The sequence below is a fragment of the Dipodomys spectabilis genome, unplaced genomic scaffold (assembly GCF_019054845.1).
Source record: "Dipodomys spectabilis isolate Male_0828 unplaced genomic scaffold, ASM1905484v1 ptg000421l, whole genome shotgun sequence".
NCBI classification, from domain to species: domain Eukaryota; kingdom Metazoa; phylum Chordata; class Mammalia; order Rodentia; family Heteromyidae; genus Dipodomys; species Dipodomys spectabilis.
Genome location: NW_024871098.1, coordinates 3,305,370 through 3,321,064, shown reverse-complemented (window position 1 = coordinate 3,321,064; position 15,695 = coordinate 3,305,370). Strand labels below are relative to the sequence as shown.

The 15,695-nt window shown below is 35.1% G+C and overlaps 1 pseudogene; it reads left to right on the top strand.

Annotated features, from left to right (window-relative positions):
- Positions 1-11,090: 11,090 nt before the first annotated feature.
- On the top strand, positions 11,091-11,187 carry LOC122097317 (annotated as a pseudogene).
- Positions 11,188-15,695: the final 4,508 nt, after the last annotated feature.

Sequence of the window (15,695 nt, the reverse complement as noted above, 5' to 3'; positions counted from 1 at the left end):
TATCATAAGGAATTTAAAAAATGCATTATTATTGTTGTCTTTTTAAACCAATTGTATTCACAAGTTAATTCATGCTTAGGTCTTGGTGTCTATGATTTTTAACCTCTCCTTCCTTACACTAATGATAGGTCAGATTGTATTTTTGAGTATATGAAAGGTAAAATATTTATCTGGGTCAAATGTGATTTTTATATCAGTCTTGCTTTAACAGCATGTTAAAGTAGTACATTTCTCTCAAAATGTTGGGTATAAAAAGCAATCAAAATACTTCTAATGGTAACCAACTTAGGTGAGGTACAATGTGGAAGTGATTGGTCCATAAGAGCTGCAGTGTGTTTCCATCAGGAATTGGGAAAGTCATTCTTTCAGTAAGACTGGTAAACAGATGGGGTAGAATATGATTTCTACTATTTTGAGCTAGCTGGATGCATTGGATCATTTCCACCATCCTGCACTATCTACAGGCTAAGATTGGAAGGATTGCAGAATCCAGACTAGCCACGGGAGGAAGCTAGACGAGTTGGTGTGCAATTCTGATGCCATTGAAGATGGGAAGGCTTAAACGACAGATCAGGTGCATGTTCTTGTGGAAAGAGAACCCCTATCCTAAAATTAACCACTGATATGACACCAGCAAGAAAAATATCCCAAGTTGAAATCCTCATAATTTTCCACAACCAAAATAAGTATATACATTTACATCCAAAAACTTAGTACAATCTGTACTTTGCACTAATATCAGCTTTATCTAATTATCATATGATGTGACAGAATAGTTTCTTTATTAAACGTAAGATATATTTGAAAAACCTAGAAAATTCTTTCTCACTTATTAAGTGCAATCGAATGTCAAATTGCCTCATTTCTTACATATTTGATGACCACTATAAATTCATGTTATGATTATTTTTAATAGTAATATATATATATTTATTACTTTATTTGTATCAGTTTTTAAACTTTTTGCTTCTCTGCTGAAGCTAAAATATCTTCAACATCAAAGTATACTCCTTGAGGTCTTAGGGCAGTTTTTTACAAAGTTTTTAACAATGGCTTCTAAGAATTCTTAATTGCTATATTATTTGGTTTATTATTAATTTCAATTTCATTTTATTTTAAAGGTAATGTACAGAGGAGTTATAGTTACATAAATAAGGTAATGAGTACATTTCTTATGGAAGGAACATCTTTATCTATTCCATTGATTTTTTTGTACACTCAAACTAAGAACTACTGATGCTTTTACTGTTGCTATTGATCAATGGGTACTTTTATACCCATGTTAATTTATATTTTCATGATTTTTACACATGTAAATAATTCAGACATGTATATTTTCTTTTAAAATATTTAACATGTGAATATTTAAAAATTATTTTCATAATTTTTATTTGGTTTTGAACTTAAATAAATTTATTTTCTTCTAGTTATATGCATAATTTTCCAGGTAGCAAATATTCACTGTATTTTCAAGAAGCACATACTTTACTACGAAAGGCTTCATTGTCTGGTCACATTTTGAAAATATTTGTACTTGAATTAAAAAAAAGAATGTTTGAGCTGGGCATAATGATTTCTGGCTTCCATTTTCTAGCTGTGCTGGGAAGTGTAAATAGGGTTTGTAATTTGAGAGAGCCTGAGAAACTATGAGACTTTATTATGAAAATATCCAGAGTGAAATGATTAGATAATACCCATCCCTAGCAAGATATAGAGCACCTGATTATTATATTCTAAATCTTGAGTTAAAACACCAGTAACATCAATCTTTTGTCAAAATAAAAGGATACGTGTTTCAAAATGTTCATTATTTAAAATTTATTTGCAAATGTTCTCATGTCTTCTATTTCTTAATTCTCAGTTTACTTAATCTATAAGAATCCAAGTATATTGTGACTATTTTATTTCTACTAAACTTTTAAAAAGTATGAGCCATATTATGATTTCATATATTAACATACTTTTACTATTTGTGATATGTTCCTGTTTAATATGATAATATCAATATTACAAATGTGTGTATGTGGTGTGTGTGTATGTCTTTTTGTGTTTATGTGTTTTTGTGTGTGTGTGTGTGTGCTTTGTTTGTACTTTGTAATGCTTAGGAGATCACACAATTTTTTCACATGTGCTAGGCCAATGGTTTACCACTGAACTATACTGTATAGTTAGAATCCAAATAGTGTTTTAAATTATGACTTTTAAACTTTCATTTCTAGTGTACTTTTTCAAAATTATATATGATAAAATGTGGTGCATATTCTATCCACATTAGCAATTTTTATTGTTATTTAGAATATTTACACTGCCTTTCCACTTCCAATCTCTTGTGTTTGTTATTGACAAAGGTTATACTTTGCTTCTTTTCTCTCTTTGTTCTTTTTCCTTTTAGAGTTTACCTATTCTTTCTCTTAATTCTTTGGAAATTATCATATTTCTATTACAATTTCTTTACAGGTCTATACAGTGCATTATTTCCTATTTTATTTTTTCCCATTGTCTCTGACTTTCAGTCTAAACTATTAGGTGGATTAAAAAGAAACTTCATTCAGGACAGTTTATTTTTCTCCTTCTCTTCTCTTATGACTTTCTGATGTTTGAAACACAATACCAATGACATACAGCTCCTATGTGGTCCATCATTCTTTCCCCTCTCACTCACCTCTGCTGTGCAGCTCAAGTTATCATTAAACTTTATTATGCTACAACGTTATCTAAATCTTCACTCATTCCTAAATTAATTTTAGTTGTTACAATAATTCTCTAAAAACATTTTTCTATATATGATATCTGGGATCTTGTGTTTTCACAAGGTGCAAAATATGAGTGATTATCAAACATCTAGATATCTCTGTAGAATATTGGTCCACCTGCTCAATAAACTCGAATGTAAATTCAAGGAATGCAGGTCAGTCAGAAAAATCTTGTAAAATGGTGTAATGAGACTTCATACTAACTTTGAATCTAATGACAATGTTTAGTAGTAATGACAACATATTTCTACTATAAGAACAGATGTATAGAGAATGTAACAGATTTGTCAAAAATAAATTCTTAGTTTTATGGTCAATAGATTTTGAAAAGTATGTCATGACATTATGAAATAAAAATAGAATCTTAAATGGATGTATTGACACTATAGCCTTTCTAGATTTAAAGAATGATCTTAGACTATTACCTCAAAGCTTTGTTTTGTTTTATTTTATTTTTTATCGGTCATGGGGCTGGAACTCTGGCCTTAGGCGCTAAACTACAGCGTTTAAAACAAATATGTCATTTCTGTTTATTTTGAGGCTTTTTTTTCTGTTTATTTTGAGTTTATACAGAGATAACTCAATCAAAAAGGCGCTTTCAGTTCAAGGGAGTGCCCTACCGCTTAAGCCACAGCACCACTTCTGATTTTCTAGTGGTTTATTGGAGATAAGAGTCTCATGGACTTTCCTGCCTGGGCTGGCATTAAACTGTGATCCTCAGATCTCAGCTGCGTGAGTAGCTAGGATTACAGAGGTGAGCCACAAGCACCCGGCCTACATCAACCTTATACAAAAATTTGATATAAAAATTATTATCAAACTAAATGTGATAGGTAAAAACCAATAAAACATAAATGTAAAAATAATGACATTGGATTAGTAAAGGAGGAGAAGAAGTACACCAAATGCAAGATGCTGTCCACACATATATGTAAATATAAATCCTGTGTTTAAATAATGAATTTATGACTATCGTGGCCCACTCTGGGGATCAATGTCAGATCCTGGGAATGGCCTAACTCCTTAGTTGCTCACAGACTGGTGAATTCACCTTGAACTATTTACCAATTAGTCTCCTTCCATTTGGAGGTGGCAGGACCAGGATTCCAACTGTGGCCTCCAGCTCCCACCACTTAAAACTGATGATAGGGAACTCACCAGTCTGTTCAAGAACATCAGCAAGACCTATGATTAACCAGGCATAAGTGGCTCTCACCAGGCCTCCTTGGTACTTACAAGGCTGTGATAGGAGGGTCATGGTCAAAATCACACTAGGCAGGAAAGTCCTTGAGACCCCTGTCCAACTTGTGCCAACAAAGCCAGAAGTAGAGCTCTGTGGCTCCAGTGGTAGAGAGCTAGCCACACAGGCCCGTACTCCACAACCCTATATCCCCTCTCCTCCCAACCACTGGGACCTGTGCCTCCCCCATGCCCCATGGTCTGGCCCCGGCCCTGCCACAAATGCACCCCAGGGATGGGAGTGGGTGTTGGCCCGAAGATTCCACCCCCATATTTAGCACCCAGTGTCCCAGGAAATGGGGAGATGCAGGGTTGGGTGAGGAATAGGCACAGCAGAGCCCCTGGCCTGGAGTAGTGGGTGCCACACAGTGGCGTATCCGCACCCTTCCTCTCCCTGGTGGGAACATGGTGTCTTTAGTCAGAGGTGGGGTGCAGAATGTTCACACCTACCTTCAGGGGTTTTTTCCTTATTACACGGGTGGAGGGTGTTGGATGCAGAAGATAGACCCCCCCATGCTGTGTGAGCCTTCGTCTTCTGTGCTGGGTCACCCTTTCACTTGAAGAGGGTCCCAGAAAAGCCCAGTAGGGAGGTGAGGGTGCTGGTGGTCAGAATTCATGGTGAATATCTGGGAGGAACACTCCCCACACACACGCACATATACCCGGCCTGTCCCGCCCTCCTCAGCTGTCAACAGTTCTCATAGGGTGATCATATTTCCCAGCTCTGCCAGCTCTGGCTGATGCTCCCTGTCCATCTGGTCTCCAACAAACTCCGGAGAGACACTGCTCTGAGTCTGTGTGTGTGTGTGTGTGTGTGTGTGTGCGTGTGTGTGTGTGTGTGAGAGAGAGAGAGAGAGAGAGAGAGAGAGGGAGAGGGAGAGAGAGAGAGGCAGAACGAGACAGAGAGAGACAGAGAGAGAGAGACACAGAGAGACAGAGAGACAGAGACAGAGAGAAAGACAGAGAGATCACCTTTCTCCTTGTACAGCCTGACTGTGATCAGGTGAGTGATCAGTTAGCAAATTGCAGGTGCTGCATGGAACTCGGGCTGGCTATGAGCCATGATCCTCATGCCTCAGCTTCCTGTGTAGTTAGGAGTATAGGCCTGAGCCACTGGCACCTGCTTAAGTTTAATTCTGACCTTCTTTCTTTCTCTCTCTCTCTCTCTCTCTCTCTCACAGGAACTGATTTGAATGGGTGCTGGAGGAGGTGGCCCAGAGTCCTCATTTGGCTAAAACCAAGGTGGCCCTCTCATTCTAGATGTGGGCTGAGGGTCAGGTGCTGTTTCACTTAGTCTGTTGTACCAGCTCCATGAGGTAAGCCCCTCTGTGCCTTGGCTAGACCGTGACAGTTATTCATTGTCCATCTAGCCTTACTGGACTTAGTATTGCATTACATGTACTTTTCTAGCAAAATTTTCTGGCCAAAGTTATGATACATAGTTACCGAATGAAAATGTAATGCCATCTTAAGAAAGTCCTTTAGGGCTCTGGGAAAGTGGCTTCATGGTACGGTGATTGCCTAGCATGCATGAAACCCTGAGATCAATGCCTCAGTACCACATAAACAGAAAAAGAAACCATGAAAATGGTGCTGTGCCTCAAGTGGTACAGTGTTAGCCTTGAGAAAAAAAAAAAAGCTGAGGAATTATTCTCTAGCCCTGAGTTTAAGCCCCAGGACTGGCAAAACAACAACAACAACAATAACAACATCAACAGCAACAACAAACATTTAGTTTGTAAATGCAAAATAAAGAACCCATACTTGGAATATATAATTGCTCCTTCCATAATAATACCTAACAATAATCCTTAATTCATGTACTTTACCTACATTAGGATAGTGTGTTGAAAAAAATGCTTTGTTCATTAGGTCATGGTAATTAATGCCAAGAATGTGCTTAGATGTCAGATGAAGATTAATTCTGGAAATTCAAAGATTCCAGGCTTTTGAGTGGTCACTGCTAATCACAATGAGAAGGGTAGTCTAAGTGAGATTTGGAAACCTTTTTGGCCAGTCTTGGCACCAAAAGGCAGAGGCTAGTTAACGGTTGTGACAGAACGGAAGGAATAACTACAGAAGAAAAGTATAAGTGATAGTATCTAAGATATAGCAGAAAGCGTTCTAGAGAGCCATTTTTGGTTATTGAAGAACTAGTTATCAACTAGTCTTATTCCTCATTACCTTTAGCATTCTAAATCTCTTAAGCTAGTTCTTAACCTTTGTTTGATAAATGTATCTCTTTCTATGCTGTTCTTTCATACCTGATCTCCTTTGCTTTCTAATAATCTGTCTTTCTTTCCCTATGAACATTTCCTGATACTAAATACTCCTACACAGATGGAAGAGGATGCTAATGCAAGGGTCCCATAGCTCATAAGTCATTAATATAACAAAATGGAAAAAGAATATATTTATTGCTACCTCAATTATTCTGAAAAGTTGCAATGCCATATAATTTGAGTCCGATTTCCATTCTTTGTCTAGGTAGTGTCATTAAGTGAACATAAATGCAAATATGAGCTGGGTGTTGGTGGCTCATGCCTGTAATTCTAGCTACTCAGCAGGTTGAGACCAGAGGATTGTGGTTCAAATCCAGTCTGTTCAGGAAAGTCCATGAGACACTGATATTCAATTAACCACCAGAAACCAGGAAATAGTGCTGTAGCTAAAGTGGCAGAGTTCTCAATTTGACCTGAAGAGCTGAGGGACAGCACCCAGGGTCAGAGTTCAAGGCCCACAACCAACAAAAAAGTGCAAATATGACTGTAAGTTTCCCCAAAAGTAATGATGGCATCAATACTAATCTTCTCAAGCAGAGAAAAAATTCCAAAATGATTCAGTGCACCTATTTTTGCTGAGTTTTTTAATTTATAGATTCTTTGTTGGACATATTCTCTTCTTTAAAAATTGACAAATATTAGCTTTATAATAAATTTCATCTTTTATTTCTTGGTTCAAGAGAGAAGTCCATACAGTTGAGGTCACTTGGATATCTTGCTATCTTAGTTCAAAGCCAACCCAGACAGAAGAGTCTTTCAAACTCTTATCTATAATGAAACACCAAAAAAATCCAGAAGTGAAGTTTTGGTTCAAACAGTAGAGTACTAACCTTGGAAGCAGGTGGGCAGGAAAGACAACTAATCAGCGACAGGGTCCAGCCTCTGAGTTCAAGCCCCAGAACCAGCACAAACTAAACAAACAAGCAAATAAAACAAACCCCAGGTATTTCTTTGGGACCCTACTTAAAGTTGTACTGGTCTAAGAAGAGTCTGTTTTTGCTGATGATACTCACTGGATCCTGCTTTTTTGGAATCCTTTTTGCTCCAGGGAACTCAGGACCAGACTAAAGGAATTGATAACTGAATCCTACAACAAGAGAATCAGCTCAGGAGTGAAACATCTGTCCATAAGACACTTTAAAACCTCCATATCTTTGTTTCTTTGCAGTAGAACACTATTAAAACAACGTTATTTCCATTTTTTCTATGCTGGCCTTCAAATGGCACATTGTTTCCTTTTGTAATACTCTCAAATAGAAGTTTGCACACGTTTTATATGAGTAAAGAACACACTCAAAACAGTCAATATCCTTCAAGCCTTGTATTCTTTTCTTGTGCAGTAAAAAGGAAAGGAAAAGTTAAATTGAACTTTGACATTCCTTTATGTTCAATTCCTCTCCTAGGATCAGTTTCCACATCCATTAACAATTACTTTCACTTACTTCCAGTTACAATCTATGGTAATGGGTTCTTGATCATGTTTCTTCCATACTATCTTCATAAACTGTCAAGTGTGGCTCAGGACTGGAGTATCCAGTTCAGACAAATACAACTTGAAGAAAAAAGATAAGGTTTTCAGCAGATGTAGGTGATTTATAATATTAGACAATCTTCTTAAATCTGTTGAAAATTCTCCAAACTGCCCTCTTTTAAAAGCTTTGTTTGCTTTTCCCAGGGCTGCCCTTCATTAACTGTTTTAAATTTTGAAGGGTCATATTCATACTCTCTAGAGATTGATGTTTGGTTTTGATTTTCGTGTGTTTCTGTTTTGTGCTTTTTTTGTTTTTTTCACTGTATTTCAAAAGGTTGTGCAAGTGTGTTACAATTAAATATATCCATCTAATTGTCCAATGTTCCTGGATGAGAGTCACTCCTTCTATCATTCTCAACCAACCCCTTCTCCAAGATTTAGTTGATTTAACACTTCCTTTATCACATGTGTACATTGAGTATTCTAGCTGTATTTGCCCCTTGTACCATTTTTCTTTTTTTATTGTGAAAATACTGTACAGAAGGGTTACAATTAGATGGGCAAGATAATGAGTACATTCCTTATCAAGCATTGTAGCCTCCTCCTTTGTTTCCCCTTCCTATCCCTTCCTATCCTCCCGCCACCCCCCCCCCCCAGTCTTCCTCCGCGCCTCACCAAAGCTGCAATGTTTGTTTTTAACATAAGCACTTGTACATCTCCCTTGTTCCATTTTTCATTAATTCTATGTCTTTACTGTTATTCCTCTCTGGTTTCAAATTTCTGATAGTCATTCTGTTAAACTGTCTGTTGATACTTTAAAAGGTTTATATACATTCCGTGGTATTTCAATGCTACATGTACATGAACTGATGTCAGTTTTTATTTCCACAATTCATTCATCTGCAATAACAATTTGCAAGACTGGAGACATGAAACACCTAGATATGATTTTATTCTCATCCATTTAGAAGATTCACCTTTAGTCAACAAGAAAGTTTAAAAATGGCTTAGAATGTATTCCTAACTACAAATTTTTATAAATGGCTTTGTACTATAGTGTGTGATTATTTAACTTTACATTGGATAATACTTTATTCTACCTATGAGTTTTGGAAAAAGAAAAAGAAAACTAAAATTTACTACTATAGAGAAATGTGATAGAAATAGAAAACAGATTTTGTTTGTCACATCTCTGAAGAGTACCCATATTCAAGACTTAAAGTCATATTTCTTACTATGTTAGGCAGATAGGGAAAACATAAAACAAAATATGATAAGGCAATTATTTGTGACTTTTTAAAATGTACCTTACTAAGTAATGAAATTTACTTTATTAGTTAACGTTTGGGTTTGAAATATGGGAGGATGATCTATTTAACACAATTCTGGAAGGCACATACTGAACAACACAAATGCTGTGTGGTACTATTTCTACACTTTAATGAATGGTTGAACCTGTTTGACATTAGTGCTGTGTAAATAAATCAATTCTATTTAACTTGCTCTCTACACTTGAAAAATTTGTAATGTCACTAATTATCATCTGCTTGTAAAATGTTATTTTGGCGAATGTGATTTTTAAAAGTTTATTTGAAAAGAAATACATTTTCAAATTAAATGTAGGTTAACATTGGTTTGAGAGTGACATTTTTATACCATAGAACCAAGTTGTACTGAAGTGCCAGTGTTTTGAAGCACTAAGGAGCTTTTCAATTAATGTTTTTCTGAAATACATTTGACCTCTAATCAAGCTTTCTGAAACTTGGTAGAACAATTATAGATCTACCCTTCCAGAAACTATTTTTTAACCAATTTATGCTGGACTGAAATCTTTCATTAATCATTAGAGGAGAGGTATTAAAAATAATCTTATAACACTTTATGATCTTGTTCACTCATATGGGCTGGTCATATGTAAATTGAAAGTTTGAATTACAGTACATTCTTTCAGATTTGTATCTCATCCTTCATTTTAAGTTGCCTTGCATTTCACAATTGCTTATTGCTAATTCCTGCATATCAAGAAATTGGGGCCCTGAAAAAAAGGAAATGAGAAATTGAGATGGGTCTTCAATTACTTTCTGTTGGCATGTTGCATGAGCAGCAGAGTAAAATCCCTTATAGATTAGAGGAAACATTGTTTTTTACCATGTGAATTCAGAAGACCAAGAATACTTAGAAAGTATCACAAGTTTATACTGAAGACATTGCATTGATAATTTTTATATTCTAATATATTTTCTAAACCTAATTATTCATATTCCAATTCTATTTATTGGAATAAATAAATATCAATTTATTTGTCAAATTATCAACAAACGCTAATAAGTTTCACTGTGTGAAGTATAAAATCAGCACATATAAATATAAAATAGATAACTAGGTATAATATAATAAAAAAGGAACATGTTTTGCATTGTTCTGTTGTGGTTAAGGTATCAAAGGCAACTATGTTTTAAAGTAGAATTCTATTATCTCTAACTCAGTGTTTGTTACAGTTAGACCTAACGCTTTACCATTTGTAAATTTAAAGCCTGTAAGCAACAGGAAACATGGTGATTAAAACATTACCAATTTGAGGCCTAATAAGGAGGAGAAACATAGGGACTTGTCCTGCAACTCTGAAAATATTTGATGATAGAAAGGCAGTAGTGAAAGTTCCTGCTTGGTTGGAAGGTAGACAGACCATGGCATTAGGTAATCATGCATATGAACAATTTATTCTCCTCCTTGACTTTAGCTACTTTTGAAATGGTAGGTATAATAAACAATTATATTTTGGTAAAATACCTTCTAGTCTGAACAGTTCTGTCTGAAATGTTCATTTCTCTATGATCCCTTGCAACTAAGACTTGTTTTATTCAAGTAAGACAGTCTATGCTGTCAGGGTGAGATATTCTGTTTGGTCTGTTCCTACATGGAAAAAGGGTAAAGGGTCAGATAGACATTTGTGCTGTAAGACCTCATTTGGGAAAATTTCAGCTGCAGAAGTTTAGAAGTAGCTCTTAAGCAAGGCTTACTTGGAATCCATTAGCTCCACAAAGCTAACTCAGTTGGATAACTAAGTACTTGAAACAGCCATCACCTTTAGACCTACCTATAAATTCTTGAAAGTACAATCAAATCCCAAATTAAAAAGACTTAAAATAATGATTGACAAAAATATTGCAAATGTGAGCAATTGACTGAACAATATAATTTTTTCCAGTATTCACAGAATTATAGGGAAATAAGATCAATAGCATTGTTAGGAACAATAAGGTTTCTTTGTTACCAATAGGTACCCGATAATATAAGCCTGTATAAAGATTGCATCATAAACTACTTAAATTTAAAGGATATTAGATGCTTTAGCAACACGTATACCCAAATTACAATACAGAGATTAACATGGCTCTTGCTCAAGAATGATATGAAAATTTGCGAAGTATTCCATATTTTTCATTCTTCAGATGCAAGAAATGAAATACAGTTATTAAAAAGTTGATTACAAAATTACAAATGTAACAATAAATGTAATTAGTATAATTAAATGTTAGTTTGACATCAATGTTTAAAATCTTCACCTTAGAAAGGCCTTTACATAGCATAATCTTTACAAATCTTTTGAAATTAGACAACTTTGTCATTTTCTCCCAAAGAAATAAAATAGTATAAGGACATATATATAAGTATAAGGAAAAAAAGGAATCTTAAACTGTTTCTATCTGGAATGCAATCTGAAAGGACACACTGAAGAACCTATATATTATAAAACAATATAGAATTCAGAGTATATCTAGGAAGAATAAAATAGATTATGGACGTTATACAAACATAGAATATAGAATATTTTATACTATACTATTTTCAGACAATGACCAGACATACTTTAGTTTCTGTACTACTCATTTCAACATATAAGTTAAATTATTTCTGATTAAAAAATCACCAACTCTGCAGAAATCATTATAGATGTATATAAAACTCTTGAATACATTTTGACATCAAAGGTAGGAAATTCACTTGGACGAATTCCACAGAATCCATGAATTTTTACAGTAAGATATTGCTGTTGCTGGACGCCAGTGGCTCACTCCTATAATTCTAGTTACTCAGAAGGCTGAGATCTGAGGATCTCGGTTCAAAGCCAGCCCAAGCAGGAAAGTCCGTGAGACTCTTATCTCCATTAAACCACTAGGAAGCTGGAAGTGGAGCTGTGGTTCAAGTGGTAGAGCACTCTCCTTCAGCTGAAGATTGCAGGGATAGCACCCAGGCCTAGTGTTCAAGCCCCAGAACCAACCAAAAAAAGATTTATTTTATTTAGATTGTGAAAATATTTTGTGTGGACACAAAGGATGGTCTGGCAATTTTGAAATTTAAGAAACTTAACCAAACCATTAGGACTGAGGAGAACAATTTGTACAGCCTTCCACAACTTAAAAGAGGTAGTGATACATACTTATCCTTTGGCAACATCAAATGCAGTTTCTTCCAAGTTGTTCGTCAGGCCTGGATTGACATAAGGGTTCAACAAAAGGAGATCCAGATTATGCAAGTGGATCAAGAGGCCTTTAGTTTTGGCATTGGTAGCTACATCATGATGAAGTAAAAAAGAAGCTACTCTAGTATTATTCCAGATATATGCACTGTGCAGGGGTGTCCAGCCATCTACAGTTACTGCATGTTCCACTTGAGCAATCAACTCATGGACCATGTCTAACTGTCCACTGTAGGCTTCCCGTTGAAGTGGGGTATATTCATCATCATTCCTAGTATTCACATGAGGGGCCATTTAGGAAAATAGTCTCACACTGTAGTAAGCCGATTATTTTCAGCAGTCCAAAGAAGAAATTTGCTTGGACCCTTCTCCATTTTTTCTTCCAATTGATACCATTCCTCACTTTTTCATATTGTTCCTCATCTTCATTAGAATTGCTGAACCAGAGACTTTGAGTGCCAGTGTGAATGAGGTGTCAATGTATTTCCCTAATAGTTCACGTAGGTTGAACTGTTCAGAAATATCCAGTGAATTTTCTGTAACTTTTTTTTCACCATGATTTATTTTCTCTTTTTCCATTTTTATTACTCAAAATTATTCTAACAGGAGAGTAAGGAATTTAGGGAAAGCAGAGGAAAGATTCAAATGTACAGACTCAAAATGAGGACCATTGGTATCTTCATGTGCCGCTTATTCAAGGAATTAGAAAATATGAAATAATGCCTCCTATATAAAAGGCAAATGACAGAGCAGGAAGTGAAATGAGGAAACCAAAAATATAAAAGCAAAATAAATTAGGATAATTATGTAGCAATCATATTATCTATGAGAACCATGAAAGAGAGAGAGGAAGAGAGAGAAAGATGTGCAATGACATAGCTACCCCAAAATCCATGCCTCTGATCAATTAATTGAGCAAACAAAATTTTATTTTTTTAAATAGATGGGAATAGAATTTATGTATTTACTTGAAATTAGTAAATACATTTTTAGTATCCTACATAAAGAGACACAGCTTTGACCAAATTACAGATAAGAATGTAAATCCTTGATAATTCTAGTAATAGGTCTGACTGAAATCAATTGAATCGCACTTTTTCTGTGCAGTGAAGGAATAGGTCCAGGCTAGGAAAGCAGCTGGAAAAGGCAGGCCGATTGTATCTGTGACAAAACTTTGTGGAACATGGCATTGAGGATTAACTGCTTGCACTGGAAGCATGATTCTGAACTATTGCTTGCTGATTCTGAACTATTGTTTTGATCATCATATTCTCTAAAAAGAAAAAGTGACACTAAATAGCAAAGGACTACTAATACATTTTGATTCTAATTAAGCACCTTCAGTCATCAAAATCACATGAAGACAATAGACAGGCCTACTTTTTTAGATGAAAACAAGTGTCTAAAAAAAAGCAAGGAACTTAAGTAGTCATGCAAAGGACTTCGATTTTACTACTGCGTTATACATGTTTTCTAATGTTGGGTAACAATAAATAATGGCTCTATTAAAAAGCTCTTAAAGCTCATATGTTCAATAGTGTGTTCTTTTACTCTATATCATGGTATTTTTTGTGTATGGCCTTAAGAAGAAATGTACATTACTAACTTGAATTTCTGACAGGATAATATCATCACTGTACATCTTGCTTTTATAATCTAAGTTTTAAATTATTGTCTGAATATGTTCATTAGATAAACATAAAAGAAAAAATAGAAGCCAAACTAAAGGCTCATGGCTTTCATCCTAGATAATCACAAAGATAAAATCTGAGGATTGAGGTTTGAAACCAGACCAAGAAAAAAAAAGTCCAGGGGCTGCGAAGGTGGCTCAGTGGTAGAGCTGTTGCCGTGCATGCATGAGGCCCTGGGTTAGATTCCCTGGCATCACATAAGAAAAAAGAAAAAAAAAGCCGGAAGTGGCGCTGTGGCTCAAGTTTTAGAGCACTAGCCTTGAGCTGAAGAGCTGAGGGACAGCACAATCCTGAGTTCAGTTCTCACGACCAGAGCCCCCCCAAACAAAAGAAAGAAAAGGAAAGTCCAGTAGATTCTGATTTGAAAGTAACTAGCAAAAGCTAGAAATGGAGTTGTGGTACAAGCAGTAAAATGTTGTCCTTGAGAAACTAAAACAAAAAAATAACAAATTCTGGGAGCCAGGCACTGAGTTCAAGCCCTAGTATTAGCATCAAAAATGCATTAATTAATTAGTTAATTAATTAAATATAAATAAATTATTTGGTCACATGTGGAGAGGCAGGTAAAATGTAACACCCGTGGTGACTGGATTATGTATTATTTTGTAATAAGGCAAGTTATCATGTGTCCTAATCACTAATATTTTTTTGAACTTTTTTTGTACAATAAACCCTGAATTTAGCATTCATGTAATTGTGTGTGTACATGAGCGCACATGTGTGTATGTGTATATGTATGCGTGTGCTGTTGCAATGTTGCTTGCCAATGTGGACAGTTTGAGGCTGAAAAGAGCTAACTGCGTTGCAATGTTTTCTTTATCAGCGTTCTGTCATTTCATTTCAGTGGTACCATCCTTCTGTACCTTTTATTTGTCAAATAATATCATCATAATCAAACCATTTACAACATTAAATTAGATAAAAGAGACTGCTTTCAACTCTTATTACATGTTAGGTGAGAAGATACAGACATAATTAGTAGTAAGTTATTTCTGTAAGATGATTGTCAGTACAAAATATGAATTTGACCTCTTAAATTGTTTATATATTTAAGATACACTCATGAAGTGAGTTTGACTGACTTGACCAAAAAGTATTACTCTCTGGTTATTCCTGTGAAACACAAGGTGGATAAACTGTTTCCGGATTTCTGTTGAAAATAAGTTACTTAGTAAGATCATACCTATTCTCACTAAGAGATAATCAACCCCATATTACATTTGAATATCCCATCTTATTGACTGAAAATAAGTATTATGGGTATGCTTGTTAGATATTTCTTTCAAAAACAAACAAGCAAAAATCATGTGTCATCTCCAGATTGTGGATGTATTTGAAGTTGATTTGTATATGCAATGGGATCTTCACAAATGGCTCTTTTGTGGGATTAACTATTGCAACCTTAACTAATAAGGCTTTTAAATATCTTTTCCAATATAAATAACATCCCAGAGAGAGTCTTGCAATTTCTGAAAAGCCTTTGACTGTTTCTGTATTATTTCAGTTCATTGACTGTAGAGCTAAAGACATTTCTAAAATAAATATTGTTAAGATCTGAAAATGGAAGTATATAGGCTTTTTATGCATCATTTTATGAAAACCCAATTTTTATGAATGTAAATGAAATAGAATAAAAGAATGTAAGTGAATTTGGTAAGCTAATTGTTAGTATAACTTTGTTTTCTATTAACACAGTTCTTTGAATGTTGATGATGCAGTTAAATTATTTCCTTTGTGTCTCTGTACTTTAGTTGGTTTTAGAATCTTTATACTTATAAG